This window comes from Pinus tabuliformis, chromosome 9, assembly GCF_031772625.1.
Source record: "Pinus tabuliformis cultivar Carrire ecotype Pingquan chromosome 9, CPIR1, whole genome shotgun sequence".
In the NCBI taxonomy this organism is placed as follows: domain Eukaryota; kingdom Viridiplantae; phylum Streptophyta; class Pinopsida; order Pinales; family Pinaceae; genus Pinus; species Pinus tabuliformis.
The window spans coordinates 789514519-789529823 of NC_142307.1; positions in this window are offsets into that span (position 1 = coordinate 789514519).

Genomic DNA, 15305 nt, shown 5'->3' on the forward strand with positions numbered 1-15305 from the left:
TAAGAGTGATTCATAATGTTTGTGTCGGAACTGTTAGCACTTGATATATATTTTTGCCTACTTTTTAGGTTGAGAATTTGGTATGAGATTTCAGTATTGAAGCAACTGATTGTTCTTACCCTTATTGTAAAACCAATCTTCTACAGTTAGTCATGAGTAGATTACAGATGTTATGTTCCATTACATTTTAGATCAAACATGTTCATGACAATATCTCAATAGTTTATTGCTTGTTCACTTGTTGTTGAGTCAATACTCCATAGCCATCTTTCATTGTTGACTCAACAAAGATCATAACTCTGAAATGTTAAGTGTAAATTCTATAGGCATTAATTACAATTTTACCTTCAGTTACCATTCACATTATGCACAATGCATTGTTGGAATGTAAGAGGCAAAAATGGTTCATGTTGATATCCTATTCAATAGAGATCAAAATGTTTCATTATATTATTTCTTCATTTAGTCACAATTTACATTATGCATGTCATTGGAATTGGAAGGGCAACATGACTGATACGAGATCTTGATATATCGGATACAACCTCTGTAGGCACCTCCTCTAATCCAGACTTGTTCAGGAATGCAACAAAATATAAATATAAACATAAAGAGAGAGATGCAACAAAAATAAATCTTTATTTCATTAATATCAAATAACTAAAAAATGCTTACATACATAATGGAAATAAACTAGCTCGGGTGATGGTAGCTTATCTTTGAGAAGAGATGTGGTAGCTACATGCCTCTGAACTATGTTACAATGAGGCTTGAAGGCATATTTATTATTGAGAAACAATGGAAAACCTTAAACATCCAAAAACCTAACCCTGGGAGATGAGGCGCCAAAACTGTTGGCCCCGTCAGTTAAATGTGTACATCAAATTCCTATGGGTCGTAACTTTGGCATATAATATTTGTTTGATGTGTAGGATGCCTCATTAGAAATATTTATTCGAGGACTACATCTTTCAACTTGAAATGTTTGTTGAAATCACGTGATTTCCTGTTTTATGAAAAAAAATCGTTTAGGGACTCAAAACAGCCCCAGAAATTCACGACCCGAAAAACTACCAAAAATAGTAAATTGTGATACAATTAAGGAAACTAAAATTGTGCTACAATTAAGGAAATTGAAAGAGAAAATGGTGGGTGTCTAAGTGGAATAGGCGGGTGGCCACCAATATCGACCTGGATCATCCTCTTCAATGAATGAAGTGAGATGATGTTTAACTATAGTTACAAGTTGCAGTAGGTACTTTGTCCAAAGAGATAAAGATGCATCCCTAATAATTTCATGTGAGGTACAACATGATAATTATGTGCATCATCATGATCAACAATAATCATAGATTAACGATAAAAAACCTTATACAATGAAGGTGTAGAATGAGTTAAACTCCTCACAATAGGTTGTATTACTGCCCAGTCTGACCTCACAAAAATTTTAGGAAATTCTTGATTTCCTAACTATCTATCAAGACTAGTAATTGGTTAGTTAACTCCCCTCCTAACATGACATTTGGATGACCTTCGAAAACAAAACCGACCACATGATCTGAGATCCATGTTTGATGGAAAATAACTTTCTTATGATAGAAGTTCCTTCAACAATTGGGGTTAGCCTTTATAGAGTGGTGACTAAGAAATTATATTTTGATGGAGCTAATGTAGGAAACATTAATGACTCAAAGAAAGAATGTAGTGAAATACAACTAGGTCTATTACTCTGAATTGACATTTAAAGGATATCTTGACAAACATAAATCTTCAAATTCAGGGAGAATATAAGTTAGAACATGTGATGGAGTTTGTTCTCCCCGTCTTGGAGCAGCCCTAGTTAAAGGAGGAATGTTGTGACATTCAAGAAAACTAGGGGATTTGACAATGCATGGAGTCACCAAAGAAATGTTTGAAAATTTCATCGATCAATCAATTTCTCAATGATTCATAAGGGAAGTAGACCTACTTCCTTCCCGAAAACTGTGTCAAAAATGTTACTGCTCAATCTAGCAGGGGTCCTAGGAGGGGTTCCAAAGGCACAACTACTAGACCAAGTGGAAACAATGGGACAAAGACCCACATTCACCTCAATCAATGTCCCCTGCTCTTTACAGACTTTTACGAATGGGAGGAGTCCCATTATATGGGAAATCACTAAGAATGATGCCTCAATGATGGAAGGATAGTGATTTTCAGAGCCCATACATAGGGGAGACTCAGATGATAGATCTTACTTACTCAAGAAATAAGGTCTATGGCTCTCCAAGAAAGGCTTGAAGGGAATCCTAGATATAGGGTTTAGGGATATTTCTTAGTAATGGATAGCCTAAAGCTTAGAGTCCTATAGAAGAATGTTTCTAAGATGATCCTTGTGAAATTTGAAGTGATAAAGGGTGTGGGACTATAAATAATCCCAAGTGGACCCAAACAAGGTTAAGGGTTTTGGGTGAAACTTCAAACAAAAGGTCTTGACCATGTGACGGAGGAGTAAAGGATGAATGAAATTATATTTGACTTGAGTTTTCAACAGAGTGATCCTTAATGAATCAACTAACAAAGGAAACCTAAAGCTAAGAACAAAGTTATAGCTAGGGCTTGGGATAATTCTGAATCTAGCCACGGGAAACTTCTCAAAATTTGTGAGGGCCTCAAGGACATGCCAACGAAGTTGTAGCCCAATTGATCTTGAAATTTATGGGTGCAATGAATTTCATGTGATGCACTAGGATATCCTTAGGGTTAGGGATTAGAAAAGAGAGGAAGAGGTGAAAAAGGTATTCGTTGAGGTCATCACTAAGGATAGGATTAGTGCTTGGTCTACTTGGAGAATGGATTCAATGATATTTCAACCTTTGGAGTTCTTTTACGCAATCAAGGAGTTCCCCAACAACTTCATATAGCCCTAAAGGTAGCAACTAGGTTACCAAAAAAATGTATACTTCTTATTGCTCCAATTTGATGACTTATCAAGGCAATTATATAGATAATGCACCCATGGGAACATTCATTCACTATACCAAACATATAACATATGAAATACCCTCACAAAATCAAATTGGCATTTCAATTAGAGAAGAAGCTTAGATTTTGTTATCACCTGGATTGAACCTTAGGTTGAAGGAAGGCAATGCCAGGGTAACCACAAACCACACTTAGCCAAGCAGCTATCCCTACTAGGCCAGGAGAGGGATCTCTCCATAAGGATCTCAGGTAAGATGACTGGATCAAGAAAATTATATTAGGCTAGGTATAGTAGCACAGGGTTTTGATTTGATTTTGAAGGGTTTTCCTGGATTAGGAGGAGCCAAACAGTTAGGGCAAGGAAATTAGGTCAAAATTGCAGGGTGTTTGATGGGGCAAGGTAGGCACAAGTCTCAACACTCTAGGATTTGATGGGTGAGATGATTCAAGATAGGTGAGGAGCTAGAAAGAGCATGTAAGAAACATGGATTCTTCCTAAACTAAAGAAAACAGAGACTGTTAATATATTCCCAAAATAGAGCATAAAATTATGGGTTCTGCCTATCAACTTGAAAACATCCACTTAAAAGCAATGAAATGATTGATGAATTACAAAAAACTTTTTAACATATGATCACAATAGAGAAAACTGAACTAAACATCATACCACATGGATCCCAAAGAAACAGCTACAATTTTTCATTAATCTTCTATTGAAAACTGATACAAAATGATGTCTACTCAAAGCATAAACATCCAAACTGAGTCCAACTCACACAGTGACTGAGGAAAAGCATAATATAGACCCCAAAAAACTCATCCTAAGCTCAGGGGGTCGAATCCATGAGAGGAGGAGCTGTTTCTAACAAAATTTGAGCTGTTAAGAAGAAAATAGGGTGGTCAAAGTGACTCATCCCTAACCCAAACAAACTGATACATTACACCTCATGAACTTTTTTTACCTGATGAATCTACCCTAGTAAGCTCTAGAAGCATCATAATTACATTCAACTGATTAATTACAAGGATAAAATCATGATTTTCCAAGGTGAAAGTGAAAATTGGGACAAAATAGTGAAAATCTAGACCCTTTGGAAAAACTCTAAACAACCCATGTGCCTGAAACATGATACTGCAAGTGGTGATGCCATAATCTTTGTTGTATCAGTGGGTTCAAATCTAATAATTCTCCCTCCTTTCTTGGTTGGCCTCCTGGGCTGTCTTTCCCCTTCTTCTGAACTACTATATTCTGCCATGCTTTATAGGTGAAAACTTGAGGAACTAATATATATGCCAATATGAGTGAAACAGTGAGGAGGTGGAGTGAAATACAGTCAGGATGATTGGAAGGTGAAAAAGTATAAGAAGTACTGTAACTCTGATCAAAGAGGTGATTTTGGAAGCATGCAAGGGAGCTTTGCTAGGGTTTCAAAATTTAGGGTGCCAATTTGCTTAATTGATGGAGAAAAAGAGATATCGGGCCACTTACTTGTTGTATGTAGGTAGTTGAAGCTTTTGTGGCTTTGAGCAAATGAAGGAAGTGGTGTTTTGGCACTCCTAGGGTTTTCTAAGCTCCTCTAGCCAAACGCATAGCAGAAAGTGCCAGTGCGCAGTGTCCTCAACAAGTGTGTCCTTCACCTCATAGGTGCGCAGCTCCCATGAGAGAGATGAGATAGAGGCCATGGTCACTAACTTTTTGAGGAACTATACTCTCCTGAAATGAAGCAACTAATCAAACATTCTAAGAAAAAAGAAGTATAAATACATAAGAGGGACCTCGACTACTAGGGTTAGGCCCAAACCCCAGAGCTTCAGCCCTCTGGACTAACTCAATGATGGATCAAAATGAAACTTTTCATTATCATTGCAGAAATATCAAATACATAACAAAAATAGCAATCACAAGTGCTTGAGCTCAATAGCCTATTAGTTACAAAAAAAAAATTGAATCTAATTGAGTTCCTTAGCATGTTTATTTATACCAAAGGGTAGCTACCAACATCTCCCTATAAATAGAGATGTTTGTCTCCCAAACTTGAGAACGGTGGATCTAGGTCTTCCTTGAACTGCACTGGCTTGGTTTTCAATGACCTCAGCTTGCTTGGCTACCAATGACCTCGAGTTTATGAGTGATATAGGGGTGATATTTGACTAATTTGAGGAGTTAAGGGGGTGGAAAACCTCCTAGAATCTCTCCTTGATGTCTACTTCAAGCTCTTGCACTCAAATTATCTCAAAATTGTTGTAATTCCTACATTTAAGACATATTAGGCCACATGACATAGAAACACATCTTTTCTCCTCACACTAATCATAATATAACAAAATCTGTAAATAAAGGTGAGAAAGAGATGATTTTAAATATGGAGGATGGAATTGTGACCCTTATGATATACCTATTGATGAGCCTTATTATCACCCCCCTAATGAAAATTTTGCTCATCCTCTGAGCAACTCCATCATCTATGTCTGTGTCTTTCATGGCACTGGTGGCCTCTCCGGCATCCCAAGGTTTTGTAGATGGTGTGTCCTCTTTAGGGTAGAAGCCTGCATCCTTCTCTATGTCTACCCACTGCTTCCTTTCCTCTTTTTCATTCCTTCCTTCCTATAGACCCAACAATAAAGGTGGAATGAGATTGAGTCCAATCCCATTTCTTTTTAATCTTTTCATGAGCCTTTTTTACAAGGATGTCCTTTCCAATGCATTCCTCGGCCTTTTAGAAGAGTGATACTCCCTAATATGGAGAGTATGGGGTAAGGAATTCCATCTACTCTAGCATGCTTGTTGGCTTTATTTTCCTAACAACCTTAGTGTGTATTCAAAATGTGAGATGGTGTACTCTTGGGTGGCAAGGTATCTAGGTGCTAGATCAACATCATTGGAGATGGTCGTGAGATACTAGTTACAACCATTGGGCTTATCTGCTCTGCCCTAATATAGAGTGGTTCTTTTTCTTCCTTTGTCATTACTTTTTGTATCTCCTCATGAGTCATCCAAGATGTAAGGTCCATCAGTTTCATGTCCCCCAACTTTGCATTGGGATTATAAACATTCATGTCAGTCAGGTGAGGTTATGCATGTAAAATTCAACCAATTTTTCTTTGTCCTCTATGCTACATTGGCCACACAATTCAATGAATTGTTTGTAGTCCTAAAATGGCATGGATCCCCGTTGTGCTAACGTCTTAATTTAGAACAGCACCCACTTCTCTTTGAGAAAGAGTGCATAAGACTTGGATGGTTGTCTGCACTATAGTGCCTCCATGGAGAGGCTTACCATTGTGGCTAGTTAGGTTTCCTTCTCTTGCAATTTATTCCTCAAACATCTATTTTCTTCCTACAGTTGTTCTTTCATTGTAGAATATTTCTCCCTTAACTCACTTAACTCCTTGCCCATTTCAAGGACCTTCTCTTCCATAAGGCTCACATCTTCCACCTTTTTGGATTTAGCAATCTCCATCCATCGGTTGGTCCTTCCTATTTCTTCTTCAATTTCAAAGAAAAGTGGGTTGCAAATTTTTGTGGGATAACTCTCCCTCCTTCAATGAATTTATAATAGGAGCTCAAACTAGGCTGTGGACTAGGCTCCTATAGCTCTGTGAAATCCTTATCAAATGTTCTTGGGGAAGATTCCCCCTCCTATACCTGTTGTGTTTCCTTTTCCCCTTCCTATTTCTCATTCTCCTCTTCATGTAGAATCTTCTGTTCTTCCTGTAGCACACTCTATTTTTCCTGTAGCATGCTCTTTTTTCCTTGTAGCTTCCCTTTTCCTTTTTGTTGGAGTGTCGTAGGTGTCTTGGGTTGTTTAGAGGAGGTTGATCTAGTGGTGGGACTTCTTACATATGCTATGGGAGTATTTGATATGGTTTCTGGAGAGGTGACCTCCTTAAATTTCCTTTCAGCGGGCCCCACCTCCTCTTTTTTTGCTTGGGGATTCTTCAATTGTGATAAGGGCCTTTGTGGGATTTTGAGGCCTTCCTTACTTAGTCCTTGTTATTTTCCCATTTTTAAAGTAGAGGGGAGTTTTCCTTTTCCTTTTCCTTTTGGGTTTGAATGGTGTGCTCAAGGTAGCTAAGGTGGCAACTACCTCTTTTTAAGTGGGTCCTAGAGACAAACTTGTTTGCTCTGGGGATACCCCTTCTTCTTTAAATGCAGTAGTTTTCTTAGGGCTTGGTTCTTCCTGTTGATCCTCCTCTTCTTCTTCATCTTTCTCTTTCTCTACTTCTTCATATTGCTCCACGTCTTCCTCTATTTTCTCTACCTCTGTCTCTCTTTCCTCTTCTGCCTCTGCCTCTTCTTCTTCTTCTTTCCCCTCTCTTCCTCCAACACTAGAGGTTGGGGTCTCACCTAGTGTGAGGGTTTGAGTGTCAATGAAGGTCTCTCTATCCATATCCATGAATTTGGACCAGAGGACATGGATCCTTAGTTTATTCAAAGAATCTACCACTATCATTTTGATGAGGCCATGGTGGCCTAGGTGTTGGTGTTTGCCCTCTCTCACCTTTTGGCTCATGTCCTTGATGGAATGTAGGAGGAAATAGGGTACACTGAGTCTTTGGGCTAGGGGAAATTCTGCTTGAAACCTTAGTTCATGGAGAAATCTAAAATGGTAGCCATAGAATACACTCAGCCTTCCTTCACGGAGATGAATTTTAGGATGTGGTAAGCCACTTCATCCTAGGGATAGGGTAGGCTTTCCCACCTAACTCCATTTTTGTCTTCAATATGTTTTTCATCAGCAGTGAAGAAGTTCTTTTTTACAATGGCACTACTAATCTTGTCTTCTCTTCTCCATTAGATCCCTAGGGGAAGGGTTGCCACCCTGCTAATTAGCTCGGGATTGATTGAAATAGCTAATCCTCTCACCACAATGGTGGCACTGAATCATGTCTGAGGGTTTAGGGCCATTGCAAATTCATATGTGATGTCATCATCATATCCCTTAAAAAATTCAAAGAATCCTAACCACTGATGTCTTCTGAAAATGTCTAATACAGGAGGGTGATGATGAATTCTTTTAGTGTCTGTAGGAGCCCTTCTATTGAATCCCCCTCCCATCTCTTTCCTCTATTTCCAAATAGGTGAAGGAGGGATGATTCCTGTAATAGCTCTGATGTGTAATTCAGTGGAAGTAGAGGTTCAAAATTCCTAGTTGATGCCAATTTGTTATAATCCCTCTATTCTACAGCAAGACAAGTTCTTTCAATTCATAAAATAATTGATATTTCCTCTAGAATTCAGGGTGCACCAACATACAAGTTATGGACAGATGAATGAGCGGGTGAAATTACTTCTACCACATGGCATGAGATAAGTATAATTGGAGACCAAATCAACCCTTGGAAGTGTTCTTTCACCCTTTGAGGTTTCCTTTAGCAATTTCTTCAGCTTCCTGTAGAATTTGCAGGCTTTCTATAGCTTCCTATAGAAATGGAAGAGTAGGGTTCGACTCTTCTCTATGACTCCCCAAACTCATACTTACCTTGAATGTTTTTGAAATGAGAGTAGATGCAAGATAATTCAAGCCTTAGTCCATTATATGCTACTTTTAGCTAGTGCTCGGAGAATTGTGATGACTTGGCAGAGGCACAAGCTTTCCTCTTTTGAACCATTGACCCCACCCGAGTAATCATTTCCTCTTCCCTCATAATCACCACCCATTCTCTGTGATCTAATATTGACTGATGTGACACCTCCACGTTGCATGAGGGCTCATAAATCACTTTTTGTTCACTAGCCGAGGGTGGCCAAGTTAAATGGCCACCTCTAGCTTATAAAAATACCTCTTCTCGACATTCATAAATTTTTCATTATTTATACATAGGGAGGAGAAGAGAGGTTTCCATACCTGTTCCTACCTCATGATTAACTGATGCATGGGTATGCATGCTGGAGTGTTGGACCTTTGTACTGTCACCAAGGGATTTTTCTTGCTGTGTTTTTTTTGTTCCTGTGTATATCTTCTCTGCTCCTCATGGTATTTTATTGTTGTTGTTGCTTTGTGTGAAGGTTTGTTGCTATGCTGCTGCTGGAGAGTCCTACTTGGAGTGGTAGAGTGCCTCATGAGTTGGTATCAACCCTTCTACTTGATGGAAGGAAAAAATTGGGATTATGTATTTTCTATAATGGTTGCACAGGCTGCCACAGGAGAGTCTTGTAGCAACCCTTTTCTTCTCTTCCAAGGTCTTTTAATTGGATGGGAGTGATGAGAAAGGGTGTAGAGGGTTTGGAGGATGATGGGTTGTTATTGAGTAGTGAAGGTTTGTGAAAATGGAGAGGGTGTGCTCTGTATTTTTTTTTTTAAGAATTTTTTTAGGATGAGACAGAGTGGAGGGTTGGTTTTGAAAGATATTAACTTTACTTGTGAACTCATATGTATGAATGATGGATGGGTGGTGGATCAAGGTGGGAGAACCTAATTTACCTTTGTCAAGTTCATGTTTGGTTGTCTTATCATTCGGATCCCCTACCTATAGTTTTTCGGGATCTTCCTATAGTGCTACAAGATCTTCCTGTAGAAATTACAGTCTTCCTGTAGCAATCCAAAGAGGGGCTGAAATTTGGTTTTTGAGCCACTAGGATGATGGAGAGTGGTGAGGACATTGGTTTGGATGGAGGATATGGAGTGGATGGAGGGAGAATTGGATGGAATCTTGAGGATGTTGGCCCTGTAGCTCTGGAATTCACCATTTTCCTCAAACTTGCAAAATGACAAAAATTATTAACAGACATGCTGTGGATCCATGTCCTGAGATTCTCCTTTGTTTTTTTTGTTGTTTTTTTTTTTATAGACACACAAGCTACCCGAGGAGATGTTTTCAACCTGTATGCCTTCCTTGAGCACCTCAAGGGAGGTTTTCACCCAGGGATCTTTATTTTTTTCATTTTCTTTACTCTAGGACTGCCTCAGAGAGGTTTTCAACCCAAGAGTTAGCCTCAGATGCCTCATAAAGGTTTTCATCCAGGCCTTTTATTGTTTTTTTCTTTTTTCTTCCTTTTTTTCACAAAAAAACAGTATCTAAGAATGGTATGAATTGGAAGCTATGACACTTCCAATCACATTAACCTCTTTGTTGATGGTGCTGATGAATTCTTCCTTAGACATAGGATTTTTGTACACCTTCAATCTATAGCCATTGACAAGCAAGGGAATTCCTTCCTCATCAATGGTCCTGATTTGAACAGCTCCATTGTCATGGAATTTCTCTATCAGGTATGGGCCTAACCATCTTGTCATCAATTTTCCTTTGAAATCCTTGAACCTAGAGTCATATAATAAGGCTCAATCCCCTTCTTGGTCCTTGATGTGCCTATCATGCTACACCTTCCTCTACAATTGGATAACCTCGGTGTGTAGGAGGGAATGCATTCTGAATTCATCCAAGCCATTTAACTAGATCAACCTCTCCTATTGTGCTTTGGTGACATCTAAATCCAATTGCGCTTCCATTCTCAAAGTATTGTACTCAAACTCAATAGAGAGTAGAGCTTTCTTTCCATAGACCAAATCATATGGGGTAAAACCAATAGTATTTTTCCAAGTTGTGTTATAAACCCAAGTGGCCTCCACTAATATGTCTTCCCAATCCTTCCTACTATTGCTCACAACCTTGGTGAGGATGCCCTCTAATGCCCTATTTGTGACCTCTACTTGTCCATTGTCCTGAGGATGATAGGCAGTAGATTTTTTGTGCTTGATATGATGTTGCCTTAATAGATTCTCGATCAAATGTGATGTGAATTGAGCTCCCTAATCGATGACTATCTCTTTGGGGTACCCAAATTTGTAGAACAAATTCTCCAAATTAGCCACTCTCTCCTTTGTTGCTGCCTTGACAACCTTTGTCTCAACCCACTTTGTCAAATAATCAGTGCACACAATGATGTACTTTTTCTGCCCTGATGGTGGATCAATTAGCCCAATGAAATCCATGCCCCACTTGTCAAATGGCTCCGAATCCACTTGAAGTTGGAGTGGAATTTCATCCTTGGGTTTGGGTTTCCCATCCTCTAGCACTGATCACATATGTTGGTATACCTTCTTGCATCTTAGTAGAGAGTGGGCCAATAATAGCCAGCTTGTAGAGCTTTGAAAGTTTTTCTTTTGGCAGCAAAATGACCACCACAGGTCCCATCATGACAGACTGAGAGGATGTCAAAGACTTCCTCTTCCCTGACACATCTCCTCAATACTTAATCTAGTCATAGCTTGAAGAGATTGCCCCCAATCCAAGTGAAAGGGGCATTCTTCCTTACAATTCTACTCTTCTCCCTAGATGATAGATTTGGAAGAAACTTTGTAGCAACTAGGTAGTTGTATATGTCAACAAACGATGGAGAGAGCACTGTGATATAAAATAAGTGATCATTTGGAAGTTGATCATCAACCATCTCTTCATCACCTGCAGGCAAAGCAAGTCTAGAAAAAAAAGCTACAACTACATTTTCTTTTCCTGGCTTGTCAATGATAGTTAAATCAAACTGCTGCAAAATAGCAACCATCTAATAATTATAGCATTCACATCAAGCTTATTCATCAATTATTTGATAGATGCATGGTTAGTATGCACAAAAGTTTGGTATCCAATGATGTAGTGTATGAACTTGTTCAAAGAGTGTACAACAACTAGGAGTTCTTTCTCAGTCATATTGTAGTTCAATTCATACTTAGAAAGATTTTTACTAATGAAGTAAATGGCATAAGGTAACTTACCATCTATTTGGCCTAAAGCTACCCCTACAACTTTTTTGGATGCATCAACATGGATATGGAAAGGAAGAGTCCAGTTTGGGCCTCTAAGTATGGGTGTAGTGGTTAATTTGTCTTTCAATATCTCTAGGGCCTCTAAGCAGCTATCTGTCAAGCAAAATTTTGAGTCCTTGGCCAATAAATCAAACAATGGTGAGGCTACTTTGTTGAAGTCCTTGATAAACCTCCTATAATAACTAGCTAAGCCCAAGAAAATTCTAACATCCCTCTGCTTTTGAGCAGTAGGGACCCTTTTTATGATGGAAATTTTGTTTGGCTCCACTTGTATTCCCTCCTGAGATATTGAATGGCAAAGGAAATTCCTTGCATTCATTAAGAATTCACACTTCTTAGGACTAAGCGAGAGGTTCATTTCAATGCACTTCTTTAGGACTTTTCCCAAGTTAGAGGGAGCCTCCAGGAATTCACACCCAGAGGGAGTGAAATTGTCCATGTAGATCTCTAGAGAGTCATAGAACAACTCAGCTAAGATGCTAAGAATTTCCTTTTGAAAAGTGGAAGGGGCATTACATAATCCGAAAGGATGGACCCTATAAGAAAATGCACCCCAAGGACAAGTGAATGTAGTTTTTCCTTGGTCCTTAGGGCTAATCTAGATCTGGTTGTAACCAGTGAATCCATCCAGAAAAGAGAAGAACTTCTTCCTTTCAAGACCATCTAAAACTTGATCAATGAAATGTAAATGGAAATGGTATATCTTGGTGGATTTTTTAATCTCTCTATAGTCCACACAGATCCTCCACTTCCCATACTTCTTTCGAACCAAAACTAGAGGATACACGCACTCACTATTTGAGATGGGGTATATGAACCATGCATCCAACAACTTTTGCAATTCTTCCTTTACTATGTCTTTGAGGGCTGGGTTCATTCTCCTTAGAGGTTGGCACATAGGTTTTCATCCCTCCTTGATGTAGATGTGATGAGTACAAACTAAAGGATGCACCCCTTTCATTTATTTGTATCTCCAAGCAACGACATCTAAGTACCCTCTCAGCGTTTTTCACAACTTATCTTCTTGGTTGGCTAAGAGAGAGGGGTTAATATTCAAGGTTCTAGATGGAACAAATTCTACAATTTGGACATGTGCAGGACTTGGGTCCACTAGGCATAACTCAGTTTAAGGATTACCCTTAGATTCCTTCACAAGCTCATCAAGAGGCAAGGTATTGGGGGGTTGGTTCTGGAGGATTTGTTAATAAAGGTCATCTTCATCAGGTTTCCCCCCTCCTATAACAACATCTAGGGTACATATTAGATGGGATGTTGTATGATACACTTCATCTTCCTCCTCCTCCTCCAACCATAGGGGTAAGTCATGCTCAATGGATGGCTGAGTAGGAGGGTACAATACCAATTGTTTGGACAAATGCCCATTCTTAATGGTCATGTTCCCAACCCTGCAACTTATGTAAGCATCAACAGTGGCTATCCATGGTATTCCAAGGATGAGAGGATAACCATTGAATTTGGTTTTGGGCTGGAGAACTAGGAAGTCAATAGGATACTCCCAGGAGTCAATAGAGACCATTACATCCTCAACAACTCCCTCAGGAGCCACTATGGACCTATCTACAAGTTGCAGCACTGTAGTGGTCTTTATCAAGGATCCTTGGAGGTTTAGCTTTAGCATGGTCTCTTTAGTCATCACATTGATGGAAGCCCCAAGATAAATCAAGGTGTGAGGGAAAATTATGCCATCAATGTGTACATCCACCATAAGACTTCCGAGGTCTATATATTTTGGGCAAATCACTCTCCCTAGCATCAAATCAAATAATTGACCAATAAAATTGATGGTGGGGTGTCTTTCTTTCTCCTCCCAGGATGTTTGGAACATTTTTCTTTGATAAGCTTATTGTAGATGGGAACATGGAGGAGGGGAATTTTAACACACAAATTCTTCAATTCTCCTAGCAAATCAGTCTCTTTTGGGGTGTGCTAGTTAGAATGGATCGATATCTCAAAAAAAGGAGGTGGATTTAATTGAGGGTTACTCTCTTCCTTTTCCTCTTCAAGCTCCTCAAGTGGAGATGGAGGTTGGTTATCTGGGAGCACTCTTCTAGACCCGTAGTTTATTTCTTGAATCTCCACAACATAGGTAGGGTAATATGTATCTCCACTATAGACCTATTGTGCCTGCTTGTTATTCAGGTTTGGATTGGGTTGAGTAAGCATCTAAGGTTTCTTGGGTGGAGCAGGATGAGTGAGTTGTGGTTGAGATGGAGGTGGAGGCAGTAAAGTAGGAGGTTGATTGAGTTGAGGCCTCCACCCTTGTGATGGGTTATTCCACTGAGGATATGGAGAAGCATATAGCTAAAATGGTTGATTGACAAGTTGAGGAGGATACTGAGGTGCATAAGGCCAAGAAGGAGTTGTGGACCATGATGGATGAGTGGAAGAGTACCAAGGTGGCAAGGGTGCATTCTCGTTGGGATGGTAGTATGAGTTGGATGCACCTTGCATGTCCTACTCATATGGTCGAGGTACTTGAGGCTTCCGTTGATTAATGAAACAGAGTTGCTCAGCCCCACCTTCTGCCCATTGGTATACAAATTTCAAACCATGTAAATAAGGGAACTTATCTGTGGCATGGTTTTCCTCACAGATCGAGCAGACCTCTATAACATTTAATGGAAATTCATTTCCGGGGTGCCTTCTAGTGCATTTAGGGAAAAAGATAATTAAAGCCTTATCTTCTTCCTCTTGTCTCCTCTTGATCTGCATGGTATCCATTTGCAGAGAAAAGGCATGCTGCATTTCAATTTTAAAGTCCTCCAACGTGTTTCCAATTTCATTCTTGATGGATGATGTGGAGGGAGAGGAACTGACCAAAGCTTAACTAACCCTACCCTTCTTCCTAGCATCCCTAGAATGGTTTTTGAACATTGTTTTGATGTATGTATAGAATAACTAATAGATGTCTCTACCATACAACATGTTGAGTTTTTCCAACATGTCCTCCCTGATGTATCAGAGAAGGAATAACTTGAGTGATTCAGGATTAAGGGTGCATCTGGCCCTCCTATAACTGAGTTGGAATCTTTCCTAATAGTCTTCTAGGAATTCATCAGTTCCAAGAGTCATTCTAAAGATTTCCTCTTTCGTTTATTTGGACCTAAAATACTCCCTGTGATTGTTGTTAAAGGCTTGTTCCATTTGAGCCCAGGTAGTGATGTTATCCCCAGGTAGACCCATGAACCAGTGCAAGGCTGCATCCTTAAAGTTACATGGGAACAACTTGAAATTCTGGTCATTAGAGGTATAGTCATAAGTCCTATAGATAACAACAAAATCAAACATAAAAGTAACAGGGTCATCAACGGTTAATCCATGGAAGTGAGGAAGGGAAGAAGGGATTATATTCTTCATCCTAGTATCTCCATTAGTTTCTCTGATAGATAAAACCTCCTCATTCTTTTTTTCAGCCATGGTGTGGGTATGTGGAATGGGTTCTTCTTCTTCCCCAATAGGTTCTTCAAATATCTTAGGTTGTTCACCTAAGGGGTCTTCTAACTCCTATGTAGTTAGAGAGGGAAATTGATAGTCACCGAAGAAGAGTGAAGGTTG